Genomic DNA, 23,454 nt, shown 5'->3' with positions numbered 1-23,454 from the left:
TTACTAGTGAAAAATACTTAATGTGGAGAATTCTATCATTGTTGACTATCCCGATGAATCTACGATTTGAAGCCGAAACTTCACAAGCCACTAAACTAAATATGAGAAAGAAGATTAACAACAAGGAAGAGTTGAGAGAACAATTGGAAAAGCTTCAAGTAGAAATGGACAATAGTAAAGTTCTTAGGATCTCCCTCGAGGAACAACTCTTCACTGAAGAGAAACTAAGGAAGTTTGTGGAGCAATAGTTGATGGAAAAAGACAAAAAGGTCATGTCTTTAGAGAAGAGTCTAAAAGAAAAAAAAAAAAGGTAGCTAGAAACTAAGCTAAGAAAGCATAAGGAGAATTAGGAGCAGGTTCGATGCAAATCAATACTGAATTAGAGACATTGAAAGTTAATTTCAATGATTGCCAAGAAAGGACTAATATGTCTTTAAGGATCTAAGTGACACGACCAAAAGCTTGATGTCTTCTTTCAAGTGTAGGAGTATCGAAGTAATAAATAACTCGGCATGACTAGGGTCGAACCACATAGAGGTTAACTATATAAATTATATATAACAACAACAACAATAACAATAATAATAATTAGTAATAGCAATAATAATAATAATAATAATAATAGTAATAGTAATAGTAATAGTAATAGTAATACTAATACTAATACTAATACTAATAATAACAATAATAGTAATAATAGTAATAGTAATAATAAAGAGAGCTTTGAGATGTAAGATTGATGTAAGGATTAAATAATAATAAAAACAAATCTCAAGGTTAGAGGATCCACTAATGATACTTCAAACAAGTATAATATAAACTCTTATTACTCAATTGGAAATCACACATAAAGGAGATTTCAATCAGATTATAAATTGTTAACATGATTATATTAGTTATCTTATTCAAATAATGCTAATACTTGTAAATGTTGTTAGGCATTCATGATTATAACTTATGTTAACAACAAATCAAGTTCCTTTCATAGCTCAAGTGTCGGTTATACCATACAATATGGGCTATGAAAGTGTCAAATATTTGTTGTACCAAGTATTATACAACATAAATCTAGATTAACTATTTAACAAGCAAAGTATTAAAAGTAAACATGATAACAAATATAAAACATGTTAGTATCCAACATTAAGGTCCATGTTAAATTTATATTATACTTATTCTTACACCATTAGTGTACCATTTTCACCTTGACATAATTAACTTAGCTAAATGTAATAAAAGAAAGAAACATAAATGAACAAGATAAGAACATAAATGAGAAAGAAGTTAACTAAGTAAAGGAAAGGAAATGAAATGCATAAACTTGATATTAATGAGAGCAAAACATAAGCAATACAAAGAGAGAAAGCAAGAGCATGATCTTGATCTGGAAACCAAGATGCCTCCATACATGGTAAATGCCTCCTTTTATAGGCCAAAATTTGGAACTATTGATTTGTTGACTAATTGATGAGTGGGTGGCCACATCTTGACTTGGTGATAATCCTTATCTTATTGTCTGAACAAGACATCATTTGCTAACATCATAATTTGAACAGAATCCTCATGAAAGTTCTAGAAAATTATCTTAGCTTTCCAACAAAAAATAGATGAGGTCATTTGGACTTTTAGAACTCGAGATATGGGTTGAACACTAAATAGTGTCTGGGCTGCAGGATAGATTCAGACTTCTTTATTGTTCCTACAATTTGGACTTGAAAACAACATTTTTAAATCTTGGGCTCCGCATGAAAGTTGTATTTGGATTACTTCAACATCATCTTTGACATGAATTACTTGAAGAAAGCAAAGGTTGCTCTAATGTCATTCCTCGATGGTGTTATGATTGCTAATGAGATATGTTCTTGTTTTGTTCCTTGTTGAAAAAATTCAGTGGCAAGCAGTAGTAGGGAGGGAAAAACATGGTTTCAACCATTATTATTAATAAAAAATTAAGGAAGGATGGGGTGTTTTTTCTTGCAATAGTAGCATATGAGAAACCATGTTAGTGTATTAAGGTGTTAAATGTTGTTACATAGATGCTTATTGTTAGTGTGGACCATCTCATTAAAATCAATAGTTTCAATATAATTATTAGTTATTTATGTCAACAAAATAGTTGCCAATATTTTATGTAATTATAATGTAAATAACTTTCTATAATTAGATCAATATTATATTTAATATAAGTTGATTTTAAGGATTGTAAATCAAAATTATTTCTATTTAATGAAAAAGGACTCTCATAGGTAAGAGTAATTTAGCCAATTTGGCATGGTGTCAAAGCTTCACTTTTGAATCTGCATATCTTGTTTTAGTTTTTTCTTTGGTTTTCTTGACGGTGTAATCAGTCTTAGATACATAAGAATCTTAGGTCTTGAATTTTCTTTGATTCTTAGTTGTATTTTCTGGTTTTGTTGTGTTTGTTTAGAACATACATCAAACAATTTTGAATTGCTTGGTGTTCAATTCATTGGAAAAAAATTATTCAACATAGGAACTTCAGTTTCAAGTATTTGTCATGGGGAAATAATTGTGGGGTTATGTGGATGATAGTGATCCATGTCCCAATGATTCTACAAAATTGCTTCAATGGAATGCCTTAGATGCTTGGGTAATGTTCTAGATTTTAGGTTCTATTAAACCACTTATTGTACTTAATCTAAGGCCATATAAACATCACAAGTTATTTAGGGGTACTTAAAAAAGGTTTACTATCAAGAAAACAATGCTAGATGTTTTCAATTAAAAAATGATATTTCTAATTATTCTCAAGGCATCCTTTCCATTTAGGATTAATACTTTGGCTTTTAGAATTTTCAGGCAGAATATATTGATATTATTTATGCCAAAATGCCTATTGAATCTCTCTTCGTTATTTAACAAGTTCAAGACCAAAGCAAGCGCGATCAATTTTTAATGAAACTATGATATGAAACCATGTTAGAATATACATAAGAATTTGGAAGTAATGTTGTTGAAGGGAATTTACAATAGAAAGAGGTTGTTGTATAACAACACTTTCTCCACTACCAACCAAGGCAACTTGTAACATTCTTGTTAGCTAAATCAATTTATCTTCCTCATAAGAGAAAAATGGGACATTTTTTTTTTAACTTATATAGGATTCTCCAAAATTTCTAATGAAATTTCAGCAGAATCTTCCCTATACCAGAAGATCCCAAGTTATTGATCATCATCCTGTACACGTCTTATACTCGCATCTTAATCATGTCACAATCACAATGAGTCTAACTCAATAATATATTCAATAACATAAATATAACATTTTATCTACTCAATTTCTTTCACATTTAACATACATAATTTAACAAATAAGATAAGCATACAAACATTTGAATTCCAAATATAAAATAATACAATCCAGTATTCCAAAAAAACAAAAAACAAGGATGACACTATTATGTTCCAAGTTATATGGTTACTTAATAACAAAATACACATGTAATCCTTACATTCCTAATTCATGCAAAAGAAAAGTAGAGGACCTAAATATTACTCCTTACATGAATGGGAAGGACCAGGAATTCATAATTTTCAGAATAAATAAACTAAGAATATAATAGAATAGAAAAGGGAAATTTAAATAATATATGTGTATATATTTAATTATATACTAATCTTTGCACAACAATAGCTCATTAAATCATTATTTTGTCTTCCATGAATATGTCTCTATTTATCCTTATGGGAATCACTCATTATTTTTTTTTATTTTATAAACATCTAAAATTTCATCAGGAGCACATCACCATGCCACATCTTCCTAATCGTTGCCGACACTAATAACTCACATTAGTATCTTTAGTCTTCCCAATCCAGGAAGATTGTTGCCGACACTAATAATTCACATTGGTATCCTTAGTCTCCCATTCCAGGATCGGCTAATCAAGTTTGTGGGAATGCTGACACCAACGTAACCCATTGATGTCATTAACTATTTATGAATTGAAATAGTTAATCAATGTTCTATATTATCTTAGAATATCCTCGGGTGTGTTGATGTCAAGAATTCTTGACATCATTAGCTTTAACCTCAGAAAAGCTAATCAAGTTCCATGAGTTTGCCGATACCAATATCAACTGCCGATATCATTAACTATTCTTAGCCCCAATAGTTAATTAAGTTTAATATTTCTCCTTCTCCGTGTTGGTCATGCCGATGTTAGCCAACCTGGCTAACATCATTAGCCTTCTGTATTTGGGATCGGGAAATCAAATCCAAAGGATGATTATCCATGAAAACTCATTATTTCCATCTATTTTGTTCGAAGAGACTCTTAAATCAAATCTGGTCTTTCAGTTTTCATTCATGTCATTTCATCTTCTCTCTTTTTGATCTCATCCATAGACACAAGATTTATAATCTCAATAAATAACTAGAATCATTATTAACTAAGGAAGATATAAGTGTAGAATACCTACCTGTTGTAGACACTTGACTCGCATTTCCCTGATGTTGTTGCACTCCTCTCACAGTTCCTCTTAAATCCACAAATATTCATCATTATTTCATATTTATTCATATTTCACAACATAATAATAGCAATGGTGACAATTATTTCATATTTATTCATATTTCACAACATAATAATAGCAATGGTGACAATATCCATTTATCTTTTACCATAATTCTTTTACACCTACATTCCCCACTATTATCCTTCGGGATTTTAGCTCATTAGTAGTCATAAGGAACATCATAAATTCAATTTCAATCATGGTTTATTTCATTTTGAAGGAGAGGAGGCAATGTTATACACCTTACAAAGGAAGAAAGAATGAATTCCACCCTTAATACAATAGATTTCATTGTTTTGTCATCTTGGCTGAATCTGTCAACAAGGATGACAACTCGACTTCTCCTCAGATTTTTATTCATATCTAGGTTTCTAGGACTCCAAATTTGGCGGGGTTAGTGATTCAACCATATTATTCAATAGTTTCACCCACATTTAACTAGTTTTTTGCCTATGTTTTATATATAAAATGCCTTTATATTCTTTGTTTTATGTTTTGAAGGTACTTTTGGATGAAAGATGCAAAAAGGAGTAAATTGAAAGTAATTGGCAAATTTGACCTTCAGTCGATGTTTTGTGTAGAGCGTGAGCTCTAGAGATTGAAATTAAATTATTCCAGTGGCATTAAAAATCTAACATCCATACCATTCTGGAAATTTAAGGCAAGAAAATAAAATAAGGAAGAGCTTGGAAATCGTAGTCTTCAAAGTCAAATCTCGCAATTTGTCATTGTTGACTTTCGGTCATTCCAACTTAAATATTTGGAGCTACAGAAGTCAAATTGATGAAAACTCAATTGCTTCGGATTCTCAACTCAAAGGCCTAACAACGCTCTAAATTTTAGCCAACAATGATGCCATATGAGGGAGATATGATTTTTCAAATATGACAACTGAATTGTGCCAGCAAACAAGTTTCATGGAAAACCGAGTCCAAATTATGTTTCGATGCATCTAAACCGATATCCAAGTTTTTATTTTAGCTTTAAGTCAAAGCTTGAAGATTTTTTGCAAGGCTATTTCTTTGTTTTTTGGAAAATAGTTATTGAAGTACTTAAATGTAAACAGTCTACTTAAGAGAGGACTATTTTGTAAAATAAAGACTAGGGCTTCCTAGTGTATAAAAAAAAGAGAAGGAAAAGATTGATGTCTTCTCCCAAGTGCAGGAGTGTCGAAGTAATAAATAACCCGTCAAGACTGGGATCGAACCACAAAGAGGTTAACTATATAAATTATATATAATAATAATAATAATAAGTTAAAGAGGACTTTGAGATGTAAGATTAATGTAAGGATTCAACAATGATAAAAACTAATGTCAAGGTTAGAGGATCCACTAATAGTATTAGAAATAAGTATAGTATAAATTATTTTTATTAATCAACTGGAAACCACACACAAATAAGGTTTCACTCGGATGATTTATCCTTAATCATTATAAATTTTTAACATGATCATATTAATTATCTTATTTAAGTAACACCAAACTTTTAAATATTGTTAGGAATCCATACGGTTGGCTATGAAAGTGTCAAGCATTTGTTGTACCAAGTGTATACAACACAAATCTAGATTAACCATTTAACAAGCAAGGTATTAAGAATTAGTAAAATAAAAAGATAAGACATGTTAATAATAAACTTTATTGGATATAAATATTCAAGCCCATGTTAAGTTTATATTAGACCTATTCCAACACCATTAGTGAAACTTTTTCACCTTGACATAATAAACTTAGATAAACATAAGAAAGAAGATAAACATAAATAAACAACATAAGAACATAAGTATAAAGGAAATGAAAAGCATAAACAATAGATTAAAGAAAATATAACATGAAATAAAACTTAAACATTACAAAAATATAAAGAAAGAAATAAAGAGCATGATCATGATCTGAAAACCAAAATGCCTTAATGCATGGCAAATGCCTCATTTTATAGGCCAAAATTTGGAACTATTGATTTGATGACTAATTGTTGAGTGGGTGGCCATATCTTAACTTGATAACAATCCTTATCTTCTTGTCTCAACAAAACATCATTGATAAGGTCAGAATTTGAACAGACTTAACTTATGAAAGTTCTAGAAAATTATCTTGGCTTTCCAGGAAATTAAATTGAGGTCATTTGGACTTTTAGAACTCGAGATATGGATTGAACACTGAACAATGTTTGGGTTGTAGGATTGATTCAGACTTCTCCGTTGTTTCTACAATTTGGACTTGAAAACGGCCTTTTTAAATCTTGGACTCCATGAAAGTTTTAGGCCTTTGTCTTAGCTTTCCATCCATATAGAGCAGACCTAAATCCAAGATCTATAACTCCAGATATTACCCAATGACCGAACAGTGTTCCAGTTTGGACTGAACCATCATCTCTTTTCTAAGTTTGGCCTTCTCTTTGTCTTTTAAATTTCAGTAGTTAAACTCATCAATCAATCCTTTGATTTATGTGATAGGCCTACATTTAAGATGAAGATTTACCATAAATTAAAGGTATCTTATAGTATCAGACTTGTTATTAACAAAACATGCTTTCGTTAAGGAGTTATTGATACTTTAAGTGCAAAATGATGATATAAAACCTAGATAAATATGCACTTTTAAGTACTAGTCACACCCCTCAACCAGCTTATTATTAGTCCCTAGTAATCAAAGCATTAAAATAGAAAAACAATTTGCAAATTCTATAAAGCAAGGCATTCATCATTCAACTTCCATTAATCTATTCAGATAAACAAATTCTCATTAAATTTATATATATCTGTTCAATTCCATTTAAACAAAATATTAATAAACCTTTCTTTTTATGTGCTCAATGTATGAAAACATAGATGATTGGGCTTTTATTGGAAGAAAACAATATTTTGTTATAATGTTTAAGGTTAACTTTCTTGGGTTAGGATTATTATCTTCTTCTTCTTCTTCTTCTTTTTCTTTTTCTTTTTAATATATATACATATAACTTAAAACACAATGCATCTTTAACCCATGTAATGAGCTTACGGCTAATGACTCTCAAACCAGTTGATCTTAGGGCATTAGGTGTTGAGACACCCCTACGAGCTTAGTAACTTGGGTTGCAGATATTGATACGTAGATTGTGCAATGTTTGATTCCCTTAAGCTTTTCTCCTCAACCCATGTAACAAGTGTTGGTCCAATAGCTCCCAAGTTAGTTGACTTTAGGGTATTAGGCGTTAAAACACCCTTTCGAGCTTAATTGTTTAGGTTAGGGAGGCTACGAAACCAAACTTATCTATGCTTTTGTTATCAATTTTTTTTTTGTTTTTGCAAATTATATACTATCCCTTTCCCTTAGCTGTTACCTTTAACAAAAGAACATAAATAATGTAATAATCCAATATGCAACCCACAATCATATGTTAAAGTGTGTTTGTGAAAATAAAGTTTTAAAAATACTTGTTAAATGAGTATATGAGTAGAATCAAGTGATAACAATGCAAGAGCTTGTAAACCTGAATATTTTAAAAAGTATCGTGATAAACCTTGATAAGAATATTTACTAAGATGTGTCTCAAGAGTCAACAAAATTCCTCCTTACTCTGCCATCCTAATAACAGTTTTGTCAAATGGTTTTATTAAAAACAAAAGCAGTTAGTTGGTTAGTTTTTTTTTAATGTCAACTACTACCCTCTCCCGCCAACCAAAACGAGAGATTGTCCTCAATGTCCTAAGGTAGAAAGATAGAATATAGAAGTCATCACCTAAAGTAACGAACTCTAACAATCCTGAAACACACTTAAACAAATATAAAAGATAACAAAACAAAAAAATATTATGCTATTAATAAAACCAAAAAACATATTTTTTTACAAATGAAGACTCAAATCGTAGTTGTGATTGTGGCTCACATCTTCCCTTGGTTTTACGTCCAAGAATGGTTAAACGCCCTCTATGGGTCGAGGATAGGCTTCCTATTTAGTTTTCTTAAAAACTAGCAAACAAGGTCTCTTATAGTCAGATTTCCAACACTAAGTCGATCATGTTCTTTATGAAAATAGGGCTATAAATAATGAATTGCACAATGTACATCTCCAGTAGGATGCGTCTCACAAGTTAATAGAACATTATTTAAAGACTCCTTACTCAGACCATCCTTAATGAAATGAATTTTATCTTCATGGTTTATAGATAACATTCCTAAATAATGATATTGTGCATTAAAAGTCTATTTGGCACATCAAAGAGAGGCTTTCAATCGTTTTGCACGATATTTCTTTGCAAAAGTGCTCTTACTTGTCAAAGGCATGTATGAAATAAAAGAATTCGAAGACTCACCTGATAATCAGACCTTTGCTTCAATCATCCAACGAATATCTTCAGGAATTTCATGATTCATTAACAACCTCAATCTTGCACACTTAGCGTGGTAAATTTTTGTAATCGCATTTTAAGGCAAAACGGGAAAATACTTTTTTAATTTTTCAAGAGTGCTGTTCATTTTTTAGATGAGAAGTGGAAAAGAGATAAAAAGAGAAGGAACAAGAAATTGAACAAAGATATACACATATATCAGTTATCATGAGAAATTGAAATAACCGACTTAAGAGTCATGGAGTACCATTATCTGCCATTTAATCAGGATGAGAGAGACTGGCAAAACAAAAGTCACACAAAAAAGAAACACAAAAAGAATGTGAGAAAAAAAAAATAATCAACCTTTATCTACAGGATCATTCAAACCAATGGATTCATTTTCACTAGGAAAATTATCAAAGTAAGCTTTCAAACGATGTCCATTTACCTTACAAAACAGTGTCATTCTTTGGATTCTCAATATCAAAGGCCCTATAAGGATACACATGTTTCTCAATAAATGGACAACTCCATCTTGATCTTAGCTTTTCAGGAAATAAATAGAGTCAAGAATTATAAAGCAAAACTTTTTTACCAGTATCAACTTTTTGACAATTTTCACAAGTTTTGCAGAATGCATGCATGTCCTTGAACATGGTGGGCCAATAAAATCCATTTTGTAAGATCTTTGTAGTCGTTTTTTTTTTACAAGAAATGACTCCCACATGCCTCAAATGACAAAGTTTAATGACACTACTTACCTCGTTGTCTGCAATGCATCTTTGAAATATTTAATCAGAACAATATTTGAATAAGTAAGGGTCATCCCAATAAAAGTTCTTCACTTCGTTCAAAAACTTTCTTTTGTCTTGGGTACTCCAATGAGCTGGGAAATCTCCTAAAGCAAGAAAATTGATATTTTTAGCAAACCAAGGCATTGAACTAAGAGAAAGTAAGGATTCATCAGGAAAGTAATCATCAATTGGTGTGAAGGTAGATGTTGAATCTATTGTCAATATTGATAAATGATCTGTATCAACATTTTTTGTGCCTTTCTTGTCCTCAATTTCTTCCTCAAAATAAATCATTGGCAATTCTTAAGATTCATCAAACTTAGTTTTACTCAAGGTAGATTCAAATTGATCATAAACTAATTCTTCAATAAAATTTACTTCTTGTAAATCATTATCATCTCCACGTTGCTTGCAAATGTTGAAAATATTCATCTCCAATGTCATGTTTTCAAATGATAGCTTCATCAGTTCATTCCTACAATTAATCAATGCATTCGAAGTTGCAAGAAATGGATGTCCTAAAATAATAGGAAATGAATTACATGCTTTAACAAGTTATGCATCCAACACAATAAAATCCACAAGATAAATGAATTTATTGAATTGTACTAACACATCTTCAACTATTCCTCTAAGCACTTTTACAGATCTATCGGCAAGTAAAAGAGTTACAAAAGTTGGTTTTAACTCACCTAGATTAAGACTTTGAAAAACTGAATATGGAAGAAAATTCACACTAGCTTCAAGATCAAGTTAAGCTCTTTCAATTTTATGTTCTTCAACAAAGCAAGAAATTGTAGGACAACCAGGGTCTTTATATTTCAAAGCATTATTATTCTGAAGAATGACACTTACTTGTTCGGCTAAAAAGGCTTTCTTTTTCACATTCAGTTTTCTCTTCATAATGTAAAGATCTTTCAAAAATTTAGCATAGGAAGGAACCTATTTAATAGCTTCCAGCAAAGGTATATTGATCCTTACCTGTTTGAAAGTTTCAAAGATTTTAGAGTTGTGATTGACTTTCCTTTATTTTGTCATGGCATAAGGAAATAGAAATGCTAACGAAGTATCAGTCTTTTCTTTGCAATGTTCAGATTCAACCCCTTCCTTACCCTCAGAGATTGACTCGTCATCTTTCTCACAAGGTTCAAGAATGGGTTTTTCGATAACCTTACCACTACGAAGAGTAATAACTGATTTTACTTAATCCATGTGATGGCTTTCAGAGCTACTTGTATTTACATTATATTACCCCTAGGATTTTATTGTGATTGAAATTGAAACTTACCTTTCTCTTGACAACTGAGAGCAGATGTGAACTTTGCAAGAGTATCTTTAAAATCTATCATGCTTTGAACAAGTTGAGTGTTGATTGCCTCTTACTTTTCAATGAATGCATGCAATGTTTCCTCAAGATTTCTTCTAAGAGGTGGAGCATAAAGAGGTGCATATCCATGAGAATTTTAGAAATTATGGTGTGCTTGAATTGGTGGTTGTGAAGTTTGTGTGCATTATTATTATCACTCTTTCAACTGAAATTTTGGTGATTTCTCCAACCAGGGTTATATGTTTGCGAGTATGGGTTATGATTGGGTCTTTGGAAACTGCTTAAAGCATGAGCTTGTAAATGGAGACATTCCTTAAAAGAATGCAAAGTTGGGCACTCATTAGTTAAGTGTTCATTGGTTTCACAGATTTGATACATAATGTCTTAAGCAAATTTTAATTGACCACTCTTTTTTAATTTTAGTGCCTCGACTTTTTTAGCTAAAGATGCAAACTTGGCTTGGAGGTCATGATCTTCCCTAAGGTTATGCATTCCTCCACTAGATGCATGAGGTTGGGTTTTACTTGGTGCCTCATAAGTGCTTATGGTGTCCTAAATTTGCATATTTTCACCTAGGAAGTCTAAGTACTTCATTACTTCATTAGGGTCTTTATCTTCAAAAGTTTCATTATATATCAATTAAATCATTTGCCTATCTTTAGGTGTTAACTCTTCATAAAAATATGAAACCAATCTCCATGTTTCAAAAAAATGATGAGGGTAAGTACTAAGCAAGTCCCGATACCTATCCCAACATTGGTAAAATGTTTCTCCTTATTTTTTAGTGAAAGTAATGATTTGTCTTTTGAAAGAGTTTGTCCTATGAGACAGAAAAACAATTCTTTAAAAATTATTGTTACATTTCATCCCAAGCACGAATGGATCCTAGTCTCAAAATTTATAGCCATGTTTTAGCTTTATCTTTTAATGAAAAAGAAAAAAGATTTAATCTGGTGGTCATGCTACAATTTGAGTCATTATAGGTGTTACAGACCTCTTCAAATTCCCTTAAATGCATAGATTTTCTAAATCTAAATCATGAAAAAAAGGTAAAAGTTGAATAATGTCTGACTTAAAATTAAAATAAGTTGCATCACGAGGGAAAACTATGCATGAGGGTGCACTTGTTCTTGTGGGATTTATGTGGTCTCTAAGTGTTCTCATACGGTTATTCTTATTATTCGCATTATAAAGCGACTGGTTATCTTCTTCGACTATATTTTCTAAAAATGATGAGAATACCCTACAAAGTCTACCACTTAATGTACATAACCAAACTCTCATGCACGTGTAAGAAGATAATAAAAGAAAGAAAAGAAAAGAAAAGAAAAAGAAACAAAACAAAACAAAACAAAAGAAACAAAAGTTAGATAAAATGAAAAGTGAAAAGAGAAAATAAAATAAAATTTATAATTTGTACATAAATTTACCTATCTAGCAACGGCGCCAAAAATTTAACACGATCAAAAGATTGATGTCTTCTCCCAAGTGCAGGAGTGTCAAAGTAATAAATAACCCGGCAAGACTAGGGTCGAACCACGAGGAGGTTAACTATATAAATTATAAATAATAATAATAATAATAATAATAATAAATTATAAATAATAATAATAATAATAATAAGTTAAAAAGGACTTTGAGATGTAAGATTAATGTGAGGATTAATAAAAAATAAAAGCAATTGTCAAGGTTAGAGGATCCACTAATAGTAATAGAAATAAGTATAGTATAAACTTTTTTTATTAATTAACTGGAAACCACACACAAAGGGGGTTCCACTCGGATGATTTATCCTTAATAGTTCATTATAAATTTTTAACATGATCATATTACTTATTGATTAGTACTTAAAAGTGCATTTTTATCAAGGTTTTATATCATCATTTTGCACTTGAAGTATCAATAACTCCTTAACTAAAGCATGTTTTATAATAACATACCTAATAATATAAGATACCTTTAATTTATGGTAAATGTTCATCTTAAATGGAGGCCTATCACATAAATGAAAGGATTGATTGATGAGTTTAAGTATTGAAATTGAAAGGACAAGGAGAGGGCCAAACTTAGAAAAGAGATGTTGGTGCAGTCCAAACTGGAACACTGTTTGGTAATTGGGTTATATCTCGAGTTCTAGACATCCAAATGACCTCAAAGTTTTGGACAGATTTAGTAAGACATAGGCCTACAACTTTCATATGGAGTCCAAGATTTAAAAAGGTCGTTTTCAAGTCCAAATTATAGCAACAACGGAGAAGTCCGAATATGTCCTGCAGCCCAGACACTGTTCATTGTTCAACCCATATCTCGAGTTCTAGAAGTCCAAATGACCTCAATTTTTTTTCTTGGAAAGATAAGACAATTTCCTATAACTTTCATAAGTAAATGGTTTTAGTTCTGATACTAGCAATGACGTTTTATTTAGACAAGAAGATAAGGATTTTCACCAAGTCAAAAGTTGGCCACCCACTCAACAATTAGTCATCAAGTCAATAGTTTCAAATTTTGGCCTATTAAAGAAGGCATTTGCCATGCATTTAAGGACTTGGTTGTTCAGATGAAGAACTTGCACTTGCTCTCTCTCTTTATATATTTTTTGTAATTCTTAAGTTTTGCTTTCATTAATATCTTGTTTATGTTTTTCATTTCCTTTCCTTTACTTAGTTAACTTGTATCTTATTTATGTTCTTATTTTGTTTATTTATGTTTCTCTTCTTCATTATGTTTAACTAAGTTTATTATGTTAAAGTGAAAAGGTTACACTAATGGTGTAAGAATAAGTATATTATAAACTCAATATGGACCTTAATGTTTAATATTAACATGTCCTATCTTTTTATCTTACTAATTCTTAATACCTTGCTTGTTAAATGGTTAATCTAGATTTGTGTTGTATAACACTTGGTACAATAAATGCTTGGCACTCTCATAGCCCAACCATATGATATTATCTACACATATGCTATGAAAGGAACTTGATTTGTTCTTAACATAAGTTAGCATCATGAATTCCTGATAATATTTAAAAGTTTGGTGTTACTTAAATAAGATAATTAATATGATCATGTTAACAATTTATAATGAGCTATTAATGACAAATCATCCGATTGGAATCTCCTTTGTGTGTGGTTTCTAGTTGAGTAATAAGAGTTTATACTATACTTGTTTGAAATACCATTAGTGGATCCTCTAACCTTGACACTTGTTGTTATCATTGTTTAATTATCACATTGATCTTCCATCTCAAAATTTTCATCAACTTCTTCCTCTTCTTTATTATTATTATTATTATTATTATTATTATTATTATTAGTACTACTACTAATACTATTATTATTATTATTATTATTATTATTATTATTATTACTACTACTATTAATATTATTATTACTATTACTATTATTGTTGTTATTATTGTTGTTGTAGTTGTATTATTATTTATAATTTATACAATTAACCTCTATGTGGTTCGATCCCGGTCTTGCCGGGTTATTTATTACTTCGACACTCTTACACTTGGAAGAAGGCATCATTTTTTTGGTCTTGTCAATTATCTTATTTAAGTAACACCAAACTTTTAAATATTATCAGGAATTCATGATGTTAATTTATGTTAACAACAAATCAAGTTTCTTTTATATCACAGGTGTAGGTTATACCATACGGTTGGCTATGAAAGTGCCAAGCATTTGTTGTATCATGTGTTATACAACACAAATCTAGATTAACCATTTAACAAGCAAGGTATTAAGAATTAGTAAGATAAAAAGATAAGACATATTAATAACAAACTTTCTTGGATATAAACATTTAAGCCCATGTTGAGTTTATATTATACATATTCTAACACCATTAGTTAAACTTTTTCACCTTTACATAATAAACTTAGCTAAACATAATGAAAAAGATAAACATAAATAAACAATATAACAACATAAGTATAAAGGAAATGAAAAGTATAAACAAGAGATTAAAGAAAATATAACATGAAATAAAACTTAAATATTACAAAAATATAAAGAAAGAAATAAAGAGCATGATCTTAATTTGAAAACAAAGATGCCTAAATGTATGGCAAATGCCTCCTTTTATAGGCCAAAATTTGAAACTATTGTTTTGATGACTAATTGTTAAGTGGGTATTGCGATGTTGCGGTCGCACAAATTAATTACCCTAGTTTCAAACACAACACACAAGATAGTGTAGAGCATGCAAGAGGTCAATCCCACGAGGAAGGTTTAAGTCAAATTTGTATGCTAGATGTTATGCAATTTAGGGGGGGTGGACGTTATCTAGGCTAAAGCATAAGAAAATATAAAACTATCAAACGAAATTTAATAAAATCAAAAAATTATCAAGACAACAAACCTTGGTTGCAAGCACATATCCACCTACAGGAATCAGAACTGATCATGGAAATGAAACATCAATTTATATTCTGAATATTTATCTCTTCTTAACATTGGTTAGTTAACAGATCCGCCATATAACTAACCCTAACTATCAAACAACTACAGTGTCCGCACTAGTAGTTTAATTCAAGGGCAGTCTTAAGAACTAGATAAGTTTATTAATCAAGAAAACATAAATGCCCGCTGTCTATGTTTGATTTGATTGAATGTTCTTCCTAGGATTAATAACATAGATCCGCCACAATTATTAAACTCAGTTGCGTCACAAGTTCATATACCACAACTTCGGTTTTGATATCAAACTTAGCAATAGATTGTCTACAATAATAACTTAGAGTACGCTCTAACAATTAAAATAAACAATCATATGAAAAAAAAAGCCTAGGAGAACAAACATATTTATCATATAAACTGAAAAGAAAAGGTAAAATAAATCTCACAGTTCTTGAAATCCGAAGGTTTTCGTGTCCTTGCAACCAAGAAAAAGTGTTTAGCCTTGCATGTTTGTTGAACAACTAATCAAAAATAAGGAAGAATGCATAATTTTGAGTTTCTTAGAGGAGGGGGGTGTTTTTATCCTCTTGGTTGGCTGCTCCCTTTCTCTTCTCTCATTCTTTTTATGTCCTAGGAAACCCTAGTCTCTATTTTACAAAATAGTCCTCCTTTAAGTAGACTATTTACATTTAAATACTTCAATAACTATTTTCCTAAAAAAGAAGAAATAGCCTTGCATAAAATCTTCAAGCTTTGACTTAGAGGAGCTGAATTTCTGAAATAAAAACTTGGATATCGGTTTAAATGCTTTGGAACATAATTTGGACTCATTTCTTCACGAAACCTGTTTGCGGGCAGAATTCAGTTGTCATCTTTGAAAAATCATATCTCCATCATATGACATTCTTTTAGCTGAAATTTGGAGTGTTGATAGTATTTTGAGTCAAGAATCCAAAACAATTGAGTTTGTATCAATTGGGCTTCTGTAGCTCAAGATATTCAAGTTAGAATGGCCGAAGGTCAACACTGGCAGATTGCGAGATTTGACTTTGAAAGTTGCGATTTCCATACTCTTCTTTATTTTATTTTCTTGTCTTCGATGTCCAAAAAGGTATGGATGTTAGCTTTTTAATGCCACTAAAATCACTTCATTTTGACCCCTAGAGCTCACGCTCTGCACAAAACATTAACTGAAGGTCAAATCTGCCAATTATCTCCAATTTACTCCCTTTTGCATCTTTCATCCAAAAGTGCCTTCAAAACATAAAACAAATAATATCAAGGTATTTTATATATAAAACATAGGCAAAACACTAGTTAAATATGGGTGAAACTGTCGAATAATATGGTTGCATCAGTGGGTGGCCACATCTTGACTTGGTGACAATCCTTATCTTCTTGTCTAAATAAAACGTCATTGATAATGTTAGAATTTGAGCAGACTTAACCATGAAAGTTCTAGGAAATTGTCTAAGCTTTCCAGTAAAACAAATTGAGGTCATTTGGATTTCTAGAACTTGAGATATGGCCTGAACGCTGAACTGTGTCTGGGCTGTAGGACAGATTCGAACTTCTCCGTTGTTGCTACAATTTGGACTTGAAAACTACATTTTTAAATTTTAGATTCCTCATGAAAGTTTTAGGCCCATGTCTTAGCTTTTCATCCATATAGAGCATACCTAAATCTAAGATCTACACCTTCATATATGATCCAATGACTGAACAGTGTTCCAATTTGGATTGAACCAGCATATCTTTTCTAAGTTTGGCCCTCTATTTGTCTTTTAAATTTCGGTAGTTAAACTCATCAATCAATCCTTTGATTTATATGATAGCTTGCATTTAAAATGAACATTTACCATAAATTAAAGGTATCTTATAGTATCAGACTTGTTATTATAAAACATGCTTTCGTTAAGGAGTTATTGATACTTCAAGTGTAAAATGATGATATAAAACCTTGAAAAAAATGCACTTTTAAATACTGATCAGGGAGGATATGGTCATTTCTTTGGATGTGCGCAAGAGAAGATGATGGAAGTACCAAATGAGGATGGTATTTCCCTTGGGCGTGCTAAGAGAGAATGTTGGAATTCCTTTGAGCATGTCCAATGAAGGATGTACATTCCCCTAGGGTTGCCTAGGGTTTGGCACACGACCAAACCCAACGTGCCCGGGGCTTGACACACTGCCAAGTCTAATCATGTCTGGGTTTGGCAAGTTCTCGAGGATTGGCATACTGACATACCAGTGTCTTGGGGCTTGTTACATTGTCAAACATGATCGCTTATGGTTCTGGCTAGTACCAGACCCGACATTCAGAGGCTTAGTATACTGCCAAGCCCAACATGTCTTTATTGATATGTGCTTGTTTTCTTGAAAATTTATACACATAAATTCTTGTTGATCTAATAATTTTTTATAAAGATATACTAAAAAAAACTTAAGGAAAAAGGATTAATGATTTTTTCCCTTCCACTTGCCCACTTGCAGAGAGTTTATATTGACCGATTGGATTAACGAAAGAAAGGGAAAAAAAAAGGAAAAGGACTTGAGATTTTAAGTTTTTATTAGGATTTTTGCATATGTCATCCGCTCCTGTATATGAATAAAATGTAAAATAATGAAAAGAAATAGTACAAACGCGCATTTATAATAAGGATAATTGATTTTACTTCTAAATTCGAAGGATAAAATAGCAATAAATTCCTCTTCTTCATCAACTTTACTTGGCTGTATCAAATGATGGTGATGTTTGGATTTTTATGAAGGAAACGGGACATGCCAGGCAACTATGTGGCGCCAATGTCTAGCAAGCAATAATGTGAGTAGCCGTCGTTTCTAAAGTTTTTTTTATTTTTTTTTCATATTTGTTTTTTTCCGGTAATGAAATAAATAAGTATCTTCAAATTAGAATAAAAAATTAAAAAGAATTAAACATTAACATTAATATTTTAATAAAAAATAAAAAAAATCATCATTTTAGCACCACCTTATAAATATCAAAACACTATTAAATGTAATTATTGTTTTTAATTTTATTATTAAAAAATTATTTTATAATTTGTTGGAGTTTGTTTTATTATGTGTAGCATAATCATGATTTATATAACTGATTTAACTGGTTAACTCAGTTGATTTAAGTTTTTTTCACTATATTTTTAATTGTAATCTTTTTCTACTTCATCTTTCATCGTTGGATCGATTAAGAATTAATTCTTATGAATTGTTTTGTTTTATTTTCTATTAGATTATCTTGTTTTCATAACCTGAGTCACTAATTTTATAGGTTAAGCTGGATAAACATGAGTCATGTTATTGTGTCTTTTTTTTAGATTGATTTTTTTTTTCAAATTTCATGATTCTTTGTTAAAAATTAAGTTTTATAATTTGTTTTAATTTTTTTTATAAGGTTATCCTAATCTCATGAATCGGATCATGGATTTGGCTAGTTAACTTGGTTTGATTTAGGTTTTTTTTGTCATTTTTCTAATTAATTTTATTTCTCAATTTTATCATTCAACATTGAGTTGATTGATAATTAGACTTTCTAATTTAGTTTTGATTTGTTTTATATAGAGTTATTATGTTCTCGAACTCGAGTCACTAGTTTTTGTGAAATCATCTCAATCTCATATCTCATGTTACGGGTTAGTCGAGTCAACCCGAGTTGACTTGAGTTTTTTTCTCGATGTTTTTATTTTAAATTGATTTTCTTTTTCAATTTTATTCTTTGATATCATATTATTGGGTTTTAAGCTTATATGAATTGTTTTTCTTTTTCTTTTTGTGGGGTTATCCACGATCACAGAATAGGTAAGTTAATCTAGAATAACTCATGATTTTTTTTCAACATTTGCTTCATTGATTTAACTTTAGTTTTTTTTTTCTAGATCCTTTTTCAAAATATTTAATTTATTATATAGTCTGATATTGCAGGTCACAGGTTAATTAAATTAACTCGGGTTGATTTAAAAAAAATTTTAACATTTTATTTTTTAAAATTATTTTTTTTAATTTCATTCTATAAAATGTTAGTTAAGTTAATTTAAATTAACTCAAATTAAACATTTTATTATATATTAAAAAAAATTGACCGTTGACAACGGAGAGCATTGGTGCTAAATTAATATGATCCAAATACAGCTGAAACTTGATCCTAGCTGGGTAGGAGAAACACGCATGCCTACAAATATTCAGGGGCAATGAAATTTCTAGTTTGTGGCATTGAAATTTTCCAATAAGTGGGCTTGCTTGAATAGCCTTTTCTTGAATGGAACTGAACCCTACTATCCAGCTGGATTTGCACAAACTGTTAGCAGATTCAACCTTTGTTAAATCCCCAAGCCCATCTGAAAATTTGGAAGCTCTTTGTTCATTTCAAACCCGTTTACTCAGCTAACAGGTTTGCTAAAAAAGAAGAATGATTGCAGCTCCCAATACACAGGCATTCACATTCAAAGCCCCTTCTTAAAGCAATTATCCATGGTTTAAAAGGACAATCACCATCCATTTTAGATGGTAGAAACTAAAAAGTAGCAACTCCTAAGAAGAGGGACCACATGTTGTATCCTCCAAAACAACAAAGCTTGAATTTTCTAGATTTTCAAGAAATGACCCAATAGAACGGTTCAATCTTGTAAATCAATTTTTTGAGTTCCAGAATACTTTTAAAGCCCAAAAAGTTTCTTTAGCCTCCTATCACTTGGAAGGGGAGGTCAATTAATGGTGGCAGTGGATTCACGAGACTTTCCAAGAAGAAGGACATGCTCTCTCTTGGGCAAATTTTGAAGCGGAACTCTGGGCTTGCTTTGGGCCTTCAAAGTGCTAAAATTTCGATGAAGCCCTTTCATGGATTAGGCAGTCCGGCTCCCTGTGTGAATACTAACAGGAATTTGAATGGTTAGGCAATCGGGTTAGAGACTGGACATAAAAGGCTCTAATAGAAACCTTTATGGGTGGCTTAAAAATAGACATCTAAGATGGAATTCACATGTTTAAACTACAAACATTAAAAGATGCTATCAGCTTCGCACGAATGAAGGATAACCAATTAATGAGGTAGAGGAGGTTCATATGACTTGCACCACTAGTACGTGCTTCCCTAGTTCTCTCACCAGCAACACTAGTAACACTTGTTGTTCATATAAGGCGTTTGAGTTGGGATGAAATGCAACAGAGACAACTCCAAGGTTTATATTTTATTTGTAACAAACATTTTACCACAGGGCATAAATGTTAAGGGCCAAGAATAATTATGTTGGAGGGACATGACAATGGTAACAAAGTTGTCTATGACCACATTACCAACGAGTAGCATGTAGAAAAACACCATGAAGAATTTGTGGAACCAGAGATTACACTGCATGCATTAACAAGATGGAATTACTGCTAAGATTGGTTCCAAAGACTATATTCACATTAATTAATAATGGGTCCGCTCACAATTTTATTAGTGAACATATAAGTAACTTGTTGCGGTTACTAGTGGTGCCAACTAATGCTTTAACGGTATGGGTAGCCAACAGAGAGAAACTCAAATGCCAAGGGAAGTTCAACGAGGTACAAGTAGACCTACAAGGTTCTATTTTTTCCTTGACACTATATTCTCTACCACTCACAAGGCTAGATTTAGTTCTGGGAACTCAATGGCTCGAGCTACTTAGTTATGTGGTTTGCAATTGGAAATGGTTAACCATGGAATTTTATTGGGAAAATCAAACCAGATGATTGGTCAGGGTCGATGGCTAAGAGATTTAAACGGCTTCACTCAAGGAGATATCTAAAGGAGTTTGTTCAGGCAGTGCCATATATGCTTTCTGCCTACAGATCACCATGAAGGATACATCATATAATATACACCCGAGCATACAAGTGGTTTTATAGGAATTCTCTCATGTATTTATGGAGTCCTCAAGTTTACCACCTATAAGATTTGATCACAGCATTCCCCCCTGAAAGAAGGCATCAAACCTATGAATGTACAACTATATCGATATAAGCAATATCCAAAGGAGGAGATTGAGAAATAGGTCCAAGAGATGCTGAACTCCAGACTTGTTTAGCCTAGCACTAACCCTTTCTCATCACCGGTACTCCTAGTGACGAAAAAGGATGGCAACTGGTGTTTTTGCACAGATTATCGCGCACTCAACATGATGACCATTAAAGATAGATTTCTAATTTCTAATGTTGAAAACATGTTGGACGAGCTCTACGGTGCCTCCTATTTTACCAAGCTAGATTTGAGAGTTAGGTACCATCGAGTATGTATAAGTCTTCTTGATATCCCTAAAACTGCTTTCCAAACACATAATGGACATTATGAGTACCTAGTTATGTCATTTGACTTATGTAATGCAACATCTATGTTCTAAGTTATTATGAATTTTATTTTCTATTGTTATTGTAGAAAATTCATGTTAATTTTCTTCGATGATATACTGATTTATAGCACTACTTAGGACAAGCATTTAGTGCATATACAGCAGACCCTAACAATATTACGACAGCACCAATTCTTTGTCAAAGTTGGTAAATGTACCTTTGGGCAACAGGAATCGGAATACTTTGGTAACATCATCACTAGCCAAGGAGTAAAGGTTGATGACAGTAAAGTTACAGCAATGGTGACATGGCCATGACCTACTAATACTTCAGCATTATGTGGATTTTTAGGCTTACAGGTTATTATTGCAAGTTTGTCAGAAATTATGGTGTTATTCCTCTGCCTCTCACCAACTTCCTCAAGAAATGCCAATTTGGATGGAGTGACGACTCTAAGTCTGTGTTCCTTGCCTTTAAGCATGCCATGACAACCACTCCTATACTAGCCATGCCAAATTTCAACGACTCTTTTACTATTGAGATTGATGCCTCCGGTGAAGGGATTGGAGTAGTGCTATCGTAACAAGGCAAACCGTTGGAATTCATGAGTCGAGCACTTGGAGTGACTGCAATCTTGGTCTACCTACGCAAAAGAAATGTTGGCTATCATAAAGGCCATCCACTCATGGCGGTCATACCTTCTACGCAAAAAATTCTACATTCAAACTTATCACCGTAGCCTCAAGTGTCTTTTAGAGCAACGAGTGGTCATACCAGAACAACAAAAATGGATAGCTAAACTCTTGGGCTACGACTACGAAATATTATACTGCCTTGGACGTGAAAATTTTGCAGCCCACTCTCAAGGAAACCAGGGTAGTCCCTTTCTTCACCATCTCTTTATTCCCCAGGTCATTATATGGGAGGACATTAAGCAAGCTGCAACAACATACAAATATATACAGACGAAGGGTCGTATGGAAACTGACCACCCTGAAGGACAGTATGTGTGATGTCATGAATTACTTTTCTACAAAGGCAAGGTCATCATCCTAACGATAGAACCTTAAGGACTCGACTACTACACGAAATGCATGACACCAAAACGGGTGAACATTCCAGCATTTTACACACATTCAAAAAATTGGGACAACAATTCTATTGGGCAGGGATGCATAGATTAGTTAAAGAATATATCAAAGGGTGTGCAGTATGCAAAAAGATCAAGGTTGAAACACTAGCTCCGACAGGACTCCTTTAACCACTGCCAAAACCATGTCGGGTATGGGACAACATCACCTTAGATTTTATTGAACGGCTACCGACCTCACATAGAAAGGATACAATTATAGTGGTCGTTGACAGATTTAGTAAATTAGCTTGTTTTCTTACATTAACCCATCCATTTACTGCTAAAAATGTCGCTGACAAATTTTTGGAAGGAATTATCAAGCTCCACGGGATAAGTGTTTTCATTGTCAATGACTGATACTCCATTTTTATATATTAGCAAGAATTCTTCAAGTTATCGGGCACCAAATTATAGCTTAGTTCTGCATACCACCCATAAATATATGGTCAAACAGAAGTTGAATTGCTGCATCGAGCAGTACCTTTGTTGTTTTGTTCACTAGTGGCCATGTAAGTGGAGCTGTTATGCCGAATATTGGTATAATACCACTTGCCATATTTCCACAAGGATGAACCCGTTTCAGGCACTGTATGGTAGATTGCCCCCTCCAT

General features: G+C 31.9%; 1 pseudogene; it reads right to left on the bottom strand.

The window, feature by feature from the left end:
* Positions 1-8,453: 8,453 nt before the first annotated feature.
* On the bottom strand, positions 8,454-23,454 carry LOC140954566 (uncharacterized; annotated as a pseudogene).

Source organism: Populus alba, chromosome 14 (genome assembly GCF_005239225.2).
Source record: "Populus alba chromosome 14, ASM523922v2, whole genome shotgun sequence".
Lineage (NCBI taxonomy): Eukaryota > Viridiplantae > Streptophyta > Magnoliopsida > Malpighiales > Salicaceae > Populus > Populus alba.
Note: the sequence above shows the minus strand (reverse complement) of the source record. Positions and strands in the feature narration are given on the sequence as shown.